Source organism: Emydura macquarii, unplaced genomic scaffold, assembly GCF_026122565.2.
Source record: "Emydura macquarii macquarii isolate MOO-44397 ecotype Brisbane River unplaced genomic scaffold, CSIRO-AGI_Emac_v2 contig_3477, whole genome shotgun sequence".
NCBI lineage: Eukaryota > Metazoa > Chordata > Testudines > Chelidae > Emydura > Emydura macquarii.
In genome coordinates, this window is record NW_027133614.1 from 6,506,919 (window position 1) to 6,521,096 (window position 14,178).

At 38.3% G+C, this 14,178-nt stretch overlaps 1 protein-coding gene and 1 long non-coding RNA gene across 4 annotated transcripts in view; one reads left to right on the forward strand and one right to left on the reverse strand.

Annotated features, from left to right (window-relative positions):
• LOC137144682 (uncharacterized) overlaps positions 1–13,253 on the forward strand; it is a 196,029-nt gene extending 182,776 nt beyond the window's left edge. For both annotated transcript variants that reach the window (XR_010917456.1, XR_010917457.1), the window contains 2 exons: positions 4,998–5,052; positions 12,326–13,253. This is a non-coding gene — a long non-coding RNA (uncharacterized lncRNA). The remainder of the gene's footprint in view (positions 1–4,997; positions 5,053–12,325) is intronic.
• The window catches only part of BRINP3 (BMP/retinoic acid inducible neural specific 3), a 252,313-nt gene that overhangs the window by 25,317 nt on the left and 212,818 nt on the right, over positions 1–14,178 (reverse strand). The gene's annotated exons all lie outside the window — the stretch shown is intronic.

Sequence of the window (14,178 nt, forward strand, 5' to 3'; positions counted from 1 at the left end):
TAGAACAATAAGATGGTCACATAAGGACATAGGGAGGTTCTCCATTTTAATGAAAAAGATAAATAATTTGAAATATACACGCACAGATGTGATCAGTAGGCCAGATTCCCCAGCTGCTGTAAATCAGCTTAGTTCCATTTTTGATTTTCATAGAATGATGAGAACCAACTGACTTTAAACTTAGCCCTCTTTAAGTTATCTCAAGTCACCTACCAAACAGTGTAGGCACCCAAAATCACTTGTCTTTGTTTTTTAAATCTCGACTTGGATAGTAGTGCTTAAATAATAGTTCACAAAAACAAGGGAGAAAGGCATGTAAAACATAAAGGAAAAATCTGGTAAGAATAAACTTGTTTTAAAAGGTTTAAATCTTCAGTATTTCTTCTGTTAGAAACCTTAAGTCATCCAAAACTAGTCTCGCTGCGGCCATGGAGACAACTAAATTCCTCCCTAAGTCATTCTCGTAAATGAAAACAATCACAGGAAAATAATACTCCAAGCTCATGTCAAAAGCTTGCCTGCTCTTTAACACAAAGAAGCTAACATCAATGATGTTTGCAAACACACAGGTTATGTGCATATCTATCACAGAGGATCGAATAAAAACGATAAACTAGTCAAATGCATGACAACAAAAAACACTGTAAAAGTTGTAACATGTCACAGCCTGTACCATTTACACTGGAAAGGTGCCTTTATAGTAGCACATTCTTGCTCTCAATGTAGGTAAAAGGTATATCTGTGAGCAGAGCAAATGGAGATGAAAATCATCTCCATATGTGACCTTTTTACCCATAAAATAAAAGCAGGTGTACTTTTTGACCAAAGACCACAATCAATCAGTCTGGGTTTATACTGTACGTTATATATAAAGATGCTTCTGCCAAGTTTTAAGACTTTTGAGGTGTTCCTAATTTTTATTTATAGAAAATAACAACCCACTTATTTCTACATTCCTCCTGGCCTGTCTGCCTATTTCTCATTTGATTGTGAGCTCCCCAGAGCAGGACTGTCTTTTATAAGTGTTTGGAAAGGACCTAGCAAATTATGGGCATATTCATAATAGTAATAAAAATCCTTAGCTATATTAGCATATGGAAAAATAGTTACATAAAGATTATATTTTGTATCTCAGACAACAGAAAATTTTTATTTTTTTAATCACATCTAATTTTTGAGAAAATAATATACAGTACTAGTCATGTCAGCTACCTGAGACTTATTCTTTCCTTATAAAAACAAGCTATATAATGAACAAAAATAAGAATTCTGTTATCCAAGAGTTTATTTTATATAATATAAATGCAATTGTGGAAAAATGTTATCCTCTGTTCTATCCTTTAATTTTCTTTGTAGAGGTTTTTTTATTATTATTTTTCTTTGCTGAAGATGACAATGTAACAGTACGTTGGATTGCAGATAAACATGATAGCTGGACGTGATAAACATGATAGAATGGACATATACAGTTACACTGAATAAAAAGAAAGTAAATGTTTCATAAGGATAAAATTATAGTATAAGCGTTGCAAATATCAGAAGAAAGAGACAAATGAATGGCATTCACATCCATAGAGAAACTATTTTTTCTTTTCATTTGATGACATGAAAAAATAAAGTAAAAACTTCAGAAAGAAAGACTGCTAATCAAGGAAAATGCCAGTTCTTGAACAAAATGATTTATTTGTGGTAATCAACTGATATCCACAAATATTCTCAGACCACTTTTCTGAGACATTCATATTTCTTACCAACAATCATTCACTGTGTGACAAAGCGGCACAAACTGACGTTTTATCTCTGCTGTCCTGTTTGGGAAACACTTTCCAAAACATATAATCAATATTATAAAATATGCATTTAATTTTGAGCCCATAATGCATCTATTGTAATTCTGTTTTAATTCTAATTAGTATAAAGCATACAAAAGAAGGATGTCACTTTTGATAGGCACAGTCCCTGGGCAAATGTGATAAGACCTAATCTAAAGCCAATTGAACTCAATGATAGTCTTTCCATTGACTTCTGTGGGCTTTTGGATCAAGTCTTGTGGTGGGAGAGATTTTAAAATGCAGAAATGCCAACTAAGAGACAGATTTTAAATGGTATTAGGTACCTAACTCCCAGTTAAATGAATGGGAGCTAGCCATCTACATATCTTTAAAAATCTGCCCCTAAACACCTCACTCCCATTGAGTTTCAGTAAGATTTAGGCACCTCTCCTCCCACAACCTAAAAAAATCAGCTCTGCAAGTGAGACGCACGTGATTTCTCAAGATTCATGGGCACCTCTCAGCGTATCAGTCTCAACTCTGCCGAGCTGCTCTAACTAATCTCTCTAACAGTCAATATATTTGTAGCTGATAAAGCGAATGCAACTGGAGAGCATGCAGATAAATGCATGAATTCAAATCTGCAGAACACAACACAAACAAGAGCCTAGTCTCTTAGTCTTTCCTCTTGTAGCATGGGGGAGGGCGGGGCGGTGGGCAGAGCCATGGCTCCAGCCCTCTTCTTCTTGGACAATGCAATTGAAGCACCTGGAGTGGAGAAGCTGTTGTAATTTGCTGTTGGCATAAGCCCTATCCCCCCATTCACCAGAGCAAGGAGGAAGCAAGGAAGGAACTTTGATTCAGAAGTGTGTAGTCACAGACATATTGCCTCTGAGGTCTGGTATGGTGTAGCTTATGTAGCATTAGTAATTAAAGTAAGGAGGATTCAACTCTAGAAATCAAGACAGTTTTATTGAAATTCCTACATGGGGATTTGGGCATCTGAATTTATGCACAAAGATTTGAATTTTTTTACCTAAGTATGCTGGCAATTCCTAGTTGCACAAATTTGTGTGGTCAGAGAGTTACACAAATCTTCAAACATTTTTTTTTCTTTTAGGATTGTTCCCGATTAAAATAAAGCATGTGTGTGTCTTTGTGTCAGAGTTGTACATCTGACTTGCAGACTAGGTTATCAAAATGATTTGCCTAGAGTGTTTTTGAGACACTCTAGCAGTAAGAGAGTCCATTAACCTTATAATGTTGGAAGCAGAAACATATGATATGCAAACACTGCAAAGTGATTATCATTAATTCTTTGCTAATAATTTTCTAGCAATACAGCTGGGCAAAGCAACTAAGAATCCTTTCATGTGAATTTCATAAAAAGGTTCAGTGCTACCCCCTCTCTCCATGTCCTAAAAAAGTCAAAACTTAAAACAATATTTTTGCAAACCTAATGAAACAGGTGAAAACAGTTTTTATAACAAAACATTAAAAAATCTGAGCCTTTTATGTATTTCCAAAGGCTTATAGGACTCGTAGTCAGAATTCCATGGCTCTATTCATCTGAAATTATCTGTAGGCCTCTATACCCAGATAACTGTAAGCTATTCAGTAAAAAGACCAAATAGGCTATGGAATTATAGTTTGCCAAGATTCACAGGTGCCTCCTGTAGAGAACTTCTTTGTAATCCTTCTCTCTTCCTCCCCTCACCCCTTTTCAGGACACTAATCTCTATTCACTAGAGAAAAAAAACTTGATTTATATAGACAAAGAGTCTATTTTTATCTTTGAAGTTAATCCAGTTCCAAGTTACAGGAGCAATTATACATCCTCTTAAGCACAGATGCAGAAATTCTGCACGGACTTCCTTTTAAATATTCATGGATGGAAACCTGGCCCTCTAATAGTAAAATTTAAAGCTGAGAAGGGTTCTCTGGCATTTCTGAACCTTTGCTTATCTCTTTATGACAAATAAGATATTGCCTCTCTCAGTATGATTGAGAGTATGTCCTAATGGCATGCACAAGTGTAGCCTGAATTCTATAGATAGTGTCACCTTATATGAAAAAAATATCTCCTAGTGGTGAGCAATTCCATCCTGGCTGCATGGTTCATTGGATCACATAGACTGGAATCAGCAAAACAAAAATGATATTCAAGTATATTGCAACATACTGAAATCTAAGGGAATTGGACAAAGGGAGGAGTCCACATACTGTCTTGGAACCTGTTAAATTTCTCTCTACTCTGAGCTTCTTTGACACAAGTTTTGAAGCAAATCATTAAATATAATACTATCAACAGTATAGCTATCCATTTCACAGTACTTCACACATATCTTGGACATATTTGCCAGCTATTTGGTATATATTTATACTATAATTTAGCCATCGCTCCAGGAATAATCTAAACTGGTGCTGTTTCGTGCAGATTATATAATGTTGAAAACAGTCCAAATGTACACAGATGGTAAGCTTTCAGCTCAAATTAAAAAAAAAAAAAAAAATCTTCAAATATTGTCTCTCTTTTTAAAAAAAATGCCAAAAATGTACAAAATCATATCCCATTTTTCAAGATCATGCTGGTTTCTTAGATTAGGCTGTGAAACACTGGGATTTTTAATTCTGTGCATTGCTCTGAGAATTATTTCATTAGTTTGGCACTACTAAAGGATTTAAAAAAGAAATGATGAAGGTGAAGATCCTGCCATCAGTTTGCATTGGGACTTTCATTATTTTACTTATGTTTTCCTTAGATATAGAATAAAAAATGAAGCTGACCAAAGTAGCTTTGCTTGGTATTTCTTGATGTGTTGTTACATAAGTAGGTTATAGATTGTAAAATTGAGGTTCTTTCTGAATACAAGGACACATGCATGAGTTTAAAATGGTGCAAAAAACAGACCTTTTTTTCCACAGGCATCTGTGGTTGCAAGACATTTGTCTAACTACAGTGAAGTCACTTCCCTGACATACAACCTGAATAGGTGCTAACTATTTATTAACTAATTATTAATAATTAACTAATTATTTATAGGATATATGGCTAAGGATCCAGGTAGTCCATAAATAAATAATGAAAGATTTTTTTTGACAAAACCATGTGAAAAAATATTTTATGATGAATCTGACAGCGTCTTCATGGGGAGAAATTTTGGATTAAGTATGTTACTCTTGTTCTTCCAGCTGTAAATGTTATGTATGTTGTGATTTCTTCAGGCTGGAGCAAATACATGGTCTTGCTGTGGACTGAACAAGGAGAAGATTCTTCCAGGTGAACTTTCAGTTTGATGTTTGTTTGTTTTTTAACTATTGTATCTTGGATGTTGACAGAAGTCAATCATAAAAGATAATAAATAATACTATGTAAATTTCCTGACTCGGTGACCACTCTTCCACTTGCAATGCCAACAGTTGGTGCTGCAGGCGCTCCTCCAGATACATAAGTCCTGCTTAATATTCATCCTCTCTGCTTCTAAGTATAGGTCCCTGGAGAACTGATACTATGATTGGGTCATTCTTCTGTCATATGAACAAGAACAAAGTGTCTTCTATACTCCAATAGCTGCTTTGTTTCTTCTGCTACATCATTTCTCTTTAGGAACTGTTGGGCATCAATAACAAACTAGTCTGCTGATTACATCCATTAAACATGTCTTATGACTTATCGTAAGCATGTACTCAGAGAGACAGAGTTGTGGCATTCTGAGTTAGCTCTGTCTCATTCTCATTAGGCACCTAGAAAAACAGTTGCCATCTGAAAGTGTGTATTTGAGGCCCTAAGATACAAATCCCGTGTTATTTCTCATTTCTACCAAGAGGCCACATTGCCATCAGCTTTAGTGATGTGAGGGTCCAAGCCCAGGATGATGGTATACATAGATGTCTTAGATAGTTTTCTTCTCTCTTTTTGACTTGTAGGTGGTGCTCAGATCTGGAAGATATGAAGGCCACTCTTTAACTTCAAGACATTGGTCAAACTGCAACTGTGGAGAAAGGAAACATGACAGAAATGGAATCTTGTTTTCATTTCAGCTGTGGTTTTAAGGCACTGGCCTCTTTTCATTTAGTTATTGAAGGCAAATAGAACTTCACTTACATCTCCATTGCTCTGAAACCTTTCTGTTTCCATCCTACCACAAAGACTGTAAAATTGATTTAAGAAGAACTTCATTGCATAGCACAGTTGTTGTGCTCATATCTCCTGGCATTACTATGGCATGTTCCCACGATAATGGATATCTGGGAAGAAAGTCATGCAGACATAATCTTCCCACTAGAAGGTATATGCCATTGCCTCCATTTTGTCTGCTGATAACCTTCTGAAAGTAGTGAAAAGAAAGGCTTCTCAGCGAAGATAGTGTCTGCCAATGGACAGTTGACTTTTTCCCAGCATTGTGCAAACCAGACATATGACAATACAGTTTTAACTGCAGAGATGTTTCTTTGCATCTGAACTCTTCACATAAATAGTAGGATAATGATTTCTCCTACTGGATTATAAACCTGCATGGAAACGAATGATTGCATTGCTGGTTAGTATCACTAAGGGGAAAATTCTTCGACCCTTACTTGGGCTGTGTAGCACCTTACACTGCAAGTAGGTTCAGTGAAATCAATGGTAGTATTCATGAAGCAAGGTATTTACTCATCCTGAATAAGGGTGGTAAAATAAGACTCTATATTACAACAAGATTCTAGAAATCCTAGCATGTGTGAATAGAAACTTCCTAAGGGGCGTAACAGCTCCACAATATGGTCCGTAATAAATATCTGGAATTTCTTCCAAGGTACAGAAAGATGAGAGTTATAAACAATAGTTTAGGGTCCCATTCTGATATTGACTCTCACCAGGTAATATTTTACCCCTAGAGCAGTCCCTTTATATCAGTGTAATTACTCAGTGAGTAAGGAACTACTCAAAGAGCTAATTAAGGTATCAGAATCTAGTCTTGGAGCTACACAAGTCTGTAGTAATTCTGTCAGGAATTTATATACTCTAACGATATGGAGTACCAGGCTATTACTTACTTTAGTCAAAAATGAATTTTTCTCCGAGCTGATATTTGTCCACATGACACATGTCACCTTCTCAGCTGGCACCTTTGCTTGCATTCTCAGAAGAGAGGCCAAGGTGTGAAGGGACATAAAGACTGACTTGCCTTCACACCATACAGAAGGTCCATCCGGGTAAGAGTTGAGACATATTGGCAAGTCTGCATGGGCCTGAACTGCTACTGCCTGTACAGTGAATATGTGAAAGGACTGCATATTACAGAGCTGCCAATCAAGCACTTCTCATAGGTGAACTGACTAAACTGACTTAGAAAGCGGTGGGAAAGAAACATAAACAACAACAACAAAACAAAGAGAAAACACAGAAGCTTTCTGGCTTGAATTCTAGGATGATCACTGTCAGAGAGGAGTTGTTGAGTCTGCTATTCAATATTGTTTAGCGCAAGTGGGATCTAATTTATCTGTTTCAGTCTCTCTCTAGGCACATATAATATACACTATTTTTATATTCATATTTTTCATTGTCATATTTATTTGAAAAAAAAATCAAGTCCTTTTTCGTGTTCTGGATTTGGAGATGCAGCAGTTGACTCTTCTTGGTATTTCTGTCCACAGATGAAGCTAGCGTTGAGATTATCCATATCACACATGACACTCCACTGGCACACAATATTGCTGGCTAAAATGCCACTTTCAAAAAGATGAGGTGTGCTTGCCAGCTTGTAGTATGCTCCTTCCATCACTCTGCCTTTTTCTCATAATGGGAACATAAGAAAACTTGGAGAATATATTATATTTCAGAAACTCTTAGATGCCCTTGGTTTGTAGAAGGCACAATAGTATAATAAATAAGATGGAGGGGCAAACTTTGAAGGAGATGCAATGAAATTACAAGAAACTGATTCCTCAGAGCTGATTTCTTGATTTCTCTGACTCCTACCTGCTGGACAGGAAATCCTGCTTCCTCAGCTATGTAAATTGGAAGAATTTATGATGGAATGGATTTGTTGCATTCTGCCTGTCAGAATGAAAGTCGGGTTTTGAGGGGGGAAAAAAACAAGAATAAACATGAGAGAATAGCATTTTCAAAGGCAACCTTATACTACTTTTCAGATCAGTCTTCAACTCCAAAAAGTGAAAACTCAGCATCAGCAGGACCGAATCTAGCCATACTCCAAATTAATCAAATGAGAAAAGTATATAAGTATATGGCTATGATGACCCAAGACACAACCCAAAAGATTTAACTTTAGTGTCAGCTGTCCCATCTGAAAAGCTAATAACTTAGTTTTTGAGTGAGATAATAGTGAAATTACATGTGGTATAAGATAGGTGAGGAATAAAAGAAGCTTGCTTATGTGTGGCCATACCTACATCAGAGTATATATATCACAGTGCCGCTTCTTATTTAATTGAGAACATTCTGATTCAAAGCCTGAAAAAGCCTGCTCTCAGACCTCTGAAAGAAATGATTTGACAAGCAGAAATCTCTGTCAAAGCGTAGCATCAGTGCAATAAAAGGTATTTCCTGACATGTGGATGTGCATGACAATACTTCCTGCCCCCAACTTTGACCTTCATTTCTTCTTTCTTTCTCCAGTCACGTCAAAGCTCTTTAGTTCAGCATTAGGCAATTGTTTCTGTACAGAGAGTACATTTTTATTATTATTTTTTTAAGTAGCACAACATGGGAAATCAGCAGAGAACTATTTGAATTACAGTAGGACCTAGCAGCCCCCTCTGTGATCAGGGCACTGTTATGTTAGGTGTTGTACAAACACATTAAGAGAGAGTTGCTGTCCCAAAGAGCTGACAATCTAAATAGCCACAAATATATATATATATATATATATATATATATATATATATATATATAAAGGCAGGGAGAAAGGTAATATCAGTATTCCCATTTCACATGAGGGAACTGAGGCAGAGAGACGAAGCCTCTTGCACAGCTGGTAATTGAATACAGAGTTCGTGAGTCCTAGTCTAGTGCCTAAATCACAAGACCACCCTCCCTCTCTTTAGGTCTCTTGTTGTCATGACTCTTTTAGTAACCTACAGAGCAAAAAAGCTGAAATGCCTGTTTCACTGAGGTATGTTGTGGGCTTTGCACCCTTTTGAGAGAGACACAACCTCAACCATGCATCCCATCTGTTCTAGAGAACACTTGGACCTTATTGGCAAGGCCCTGTAACCACCTCAGCAAATGCCCTGGATTTTGTACTCTTCTGGTGGAATTTCTGCCACACTTCAGTTTACATTTAAAAATTAACATTTTTATTTAATTAAACAAAAAATTATAATTTTTAGAATGTTGAATTTATTTTACACTGGCCTGACATTTTCAGTGTTCAATAGATAGAAAGATAGACGGATTCCAGTATTGTCAAAGCCTAATTGACTCATAAATGTTGTCAGGAGGAAATCTGGAGATTTGACCAGCAGGGTAGGTGACAAGTAGAGCTTCTGGCATCTGGGAAAGCAGAGAAAGCAGTCTGGGATTGTAGAATAAGCATATTCTTCACCACAGCTGCAGAAAGTAGCTGAAAGAGGTACTGCTGCACTGCGATTGAGGTTGCAAAATGTGGCCCAGTGAGGGCCAGCCTTACCCTCCTGGATCCCAAACTGTGCAGGGGAGAGACCTCATCTCTGGGGTCATCCCTCCTCCCTACAGCCCTATCGCCTTTGGGAAAGAAACTGCAGGAAGAAGACCTCAAGAGACTGAAGTCAGCACAGCTGCTGCAGGAAACAATTCAAATAAGAAACCCTGGACAGTGATGATGTCATCAGAGTACTTTCCGCAGTTTTCACTGTGACTCTTTCCCTATGCTGACTGGCTATTTGTTCTAACCCCTCCTGCGCACTTCTTTCCTTTGTCTTTCCAGCTGATGAATGCCTTCATAACCTACCCCCTCTCCCCCCACTGAAAGGATTTAAATTATAATAATTAAAAAGAACCTGTTCCTCCCACCCCAAGAATCATGGCACTGACATGGAATTTTCCACAGTTGCATTGTTCACTCTGCTTGCATGTTATATCCCTTTCCCCCATCCTGTGTCTGTCTTCTCCATTTAGATTATAAGATGTGTGGGGTTGGTAGTCTCTCCGTTTGTACAAAGAGGCCCTGTTCTCAGCTGGGTCTGAGGCACTAAGGGTGGGATCCACAAAGGTACCGAGGCACTGAAGTCCCATTTTTGGGGACCACTGTGATCCACAAAACCCATGCGCAGCCACTGTCTAACTCTGAAGGCACTTAAACAAATTCAGTGCCTGCTTGTGTTCCTTGGACCTGCACACTGCGGACTCACTCTGTGAAGCTGGATGCCTCTCTCGTGCTTGAGCATGGGCAGTACTGCCTCATGGCAGGTATCCTGCCTAAGCCCCAGAGTGAGTCACAAATCAGGAACAATAGGAACTTGGATGCCCAAGTCATGTGCAGAAGACCCGATCTGGTATGTGGCTGCTGAGCATGCCTACTGGATCAGGCCCCTTCAGATGAGGTCACACAAAACAGCCAGAGGCAGGGGCAGGGCTGCCTTATAAGCCTTAACCTAGTGGATAGGGTGCTCACCAAAGATGCTGGCAATGCTCAGTTCACAAATCCCTTTGGGGAAAAAGGATTTGAACAAAGATCTGCCACCTCTCAGGTGAGTGCCCTCGCTATTGGGTGATAGAGTCATTGTAATGCTTGCTGTGGCCCAATTAATATTTAAGTATTCCATTGTTTAATTAAAGTGGAACAACTTCAACAGGAGACATTGAGAGAGACCCACATCAATGGAACCAACACTACTAGTGATCACCGTATAAAATTAATGGAACATTCTTAGGAAAAGAATCATACAAAACTTAGCACTGCAATGTTTATGATGGTCACTGAATAAGGAAAAGCATCCCAAATCTGAAATCTGATCTTTCCATCAGAGGTCAGCAAAAGATCATCAGTTACTTTTACTAGATGTCAATCATTCTAGTGTGTAATAATGTACAATAATAATTACAAACGTTTATAGTTGACAGAAATTATATTCATTTCTTCCTAAAGCTGGATAGACAGTATATGCAGCCTAAAATTTAGAAAATTTAAGTCTAGAGTTGATTATAGGGTTTTAGGATATTTAGCTAAGAAAATTTCCTGGTCGGTTGGTTATCACAAAAAAATTATATTAAAGCTGTTGTGTAAGAGATAGTGGGCCAGATTCTCAGTTGTTGTAAATTGATGTTACTGTGTTGAAATCAACAGAGCTATGCTAGTTTCCACCAGCTAAGATTCTGGCCCAATGTATTTGGTCATATTCAAATGTATATTGCATTCCTTCATGTTCTGTCAAAGGCTGATATTAGAGTGTGTTCTCTCACTGGCTAGTATCCAAAATTTTGTGGTGGCAAAATATTTGCACAAGGGATGTAACTGTCTTCTACAAATTGCCAATTTAGTATTTTCACACCTTGGGAACAGGTACAAGCCTGTTCTTGTGACATTACTATAACCTGTCCACTAGTTTTACAGTGCTTTATGCTATGGTGAAATTACTTTATTCCATTTTTACCATTCATTAAAAAATCATAAGCAGTGTACTGGGAGGCTGGAAAGTTTCATATCTATTAAGAAGTGATCAATCAAAAAGAACAGAATCATCCCTATATTAATCACAGGCCATTCTCTCTGATTAATGTAATAAAACTAAAAGTCACAATATTAAAAAGCTCACATTTGTTGAGGGCAAGTGTGTAGAAGCACAGTCAGCTATGATTTATACCCCATGCTGGCAGACCAGGAGTTAACTGGAGCAAGCTATACACCATTAGTGCACCTGGGGGTTAGGCAAGACCTAATTTAGGATTGGGCCCAGCTGCGGAGGGTTTGAATGGCTGAATTAAGGCTGAGTCCCATCTGAGAGCAGCAGAGTGACTAATAAAGGAAGAACTTCAGGTCAGTAAACAAGAGACAGGTGTGCAGTGGGGAAAGAAGGGGTTTCAGATCCTTTCCTGTGAAGGGAGTGTTAGTAAAGTGCTAGGAGAGAGACTGGGAAACAAGAGGGGTGGAGCAGTCTTCTGCAGTGAGCCTTGACAAAAGGGCAAAACCCCCAAAGATTGGGTTTCTGGAAGAGGTGCAACACACACAAAGAGCCTTGAGACAACAGGAGTTAGGCCTCTGGGGAGAAAGTCCTGGTGGCTTTGTACAGGAGCTGGAAGGAATGCTACTTTAAGATGCAGGAGCTTTAGAATTTAGCTCTGGAGGACTCCAGGTAACCACTGCTTCCACACCCCCAGTCATGGTAAAAGTGTGAGCCATTTGCTCTAAGGTTGGGGGGGGAACTAAGCACCATAGGAAGTTCTGCCTAGCAAAGATCTGCTTAGCAGCATACCCTTTCCCCCTGCCTGACCTTCGATTGGTCCAGGCACATTGTTTAAGCATAGAGGTAGTTCTACAGAAGTGTCTGATCTGTTACTACAATAGACCCTGATCTCATTTCCCTGCTTTGAACTCTGACCACTAAGTCTAACTCTTGCTCCTATCTATTAGGCCAGACTGCTTGTCTCCCAGTGGTCCTATCTGCAGAGGAGTGAGCCCAGAAAGGGGCTGGCAAAAAGAACTTAAAGAACCCAGGATACACAGGGAACCAAGGTCCTGCCACCAAGCGAAGTTACTGAAATGCTCTGAAAGGAAATAAGGGGTATAAGGACTGTTGAGCCAAAGACCTGATGTTAAGTCATTGGACTACTGATTTGGGGATGCGGTTACCCTGGAATGGTTCAATCTGAACACAACCGGGCCAACCCATGAGAAATAGATCACCACAGGTCTGGAGCAGATGACTGGTCCAGAGGACAAGAGCATGGTATGCCATGCCCAGCCACAAGGGAGTGTGCTGACTGGTGAGTCACTTTTACACAGCCTGTTGAGTGGATATTGCTATTAGCTTGTGTGTGTAACTTTGTTCCTGCTTATGATTATGATCAGACCTGTTAGTCACAGGCCTATGTATCTTGTTTGTATGTGTGTCACATCAGTTTTAAAAAACTCTAATCACTAGTCCAATTAAAGGTATCACATCAAAGTTTACTATTTTGCTTCCTTGGAGAAATTTCCATGGAGACTTCCTATTTTGTTAAAACACATACCCACAGAACCAAACTGACCTTCATTTTATCTTGCATTCTTTCATCTTAGTATTGCATGCAGCTTTCTGATGTGCACCCGGTGTGCAAGACAGATAACTTTGATTTCTATTGGAAGTTCTCCTTTACTTTTAAACCTGCAAACCCATTTTAACTCCCACATGCAATATCTTAATGAAGTGGATAAAAAAAGCTTTTTACTCTTTTGTGATTCAAAGTGATGTATAACTTAAGTGCATTTTTCTTCATGCCTAGGGCAATTTGTATTTAGAAACTTATGTATTACGTTCTATAAACAAAGGACATTGCTAATAACATGCAGTAAAAACATGTTCCCATTTAACATTTATGCTTTAACATTGCTTCTAGAGTGGCATGACAGTAAGCTCAGTCCCAGTCCATTCAACGGACAGAGCTCTTGCTTGCTTGTATTGTCTTTGGTCTAAAAAAGCAACACTCAGTTGCTGTTTTCCTTTATCTTAGTGATCTGCTGAATAATGTGCAATTAGGTTTTTTCCTACATCCAGTTCTACAAACTGTTTTAAAAACAAAACCCACCAATACTGATACACTCTCCTCTTTTACATATTAAGATTTACTTTTCTTTTCTGGTGGGAAACTTTATTCCTGGATAATTTTGTGACCAGTACACTAATCAACAATATTTGTAATGATGCATTCTAGAGTAAGGATAATCAAATCTCAAACTTTTGTATATAAGGAAGTTGTGTAACATCACAATGTGGCCCAGACTTATTGCAGGGTCTCAGCCTAACTTTGAAGTATTCAGGTATTGTCCATTAAGAAAAGTGGGATACAACTTTTTTTTTTTTATTTGCTAATTGACTGAAGCACTGTGGTAAATTCCATTGCTCCGATTTTCCATGTCTGTTCTGCAGGTGTGCAATGAGGAGGGGCAACAAGGAAGAAGCCCCTTCTATATGTTTATAAACCTAAAGAGATGTTAGACTGAAACATAAATAAGAAGGTTATTTATTTATGTTTTTATGTTACACTATTTTTTGTCTGAAAAATTCAGAAATTCTGCTAGGCCCAGGTTGCATGCTTTCCTACAGAGCTTCTTAGCCTGCAAGCAGGACCGGAAAAACTTCTGAGCATTTAAAGTGACAGATTAAAATGTCAATACTATTTTTAATACACTACACTCTTACCTGCCTCTGCAGCAGGTAAGCACAACTGGAGTCTCTGTAGTCCCTGTCTTGGGCAGGGTCTTAAAATATATGGCCGATAGTATAC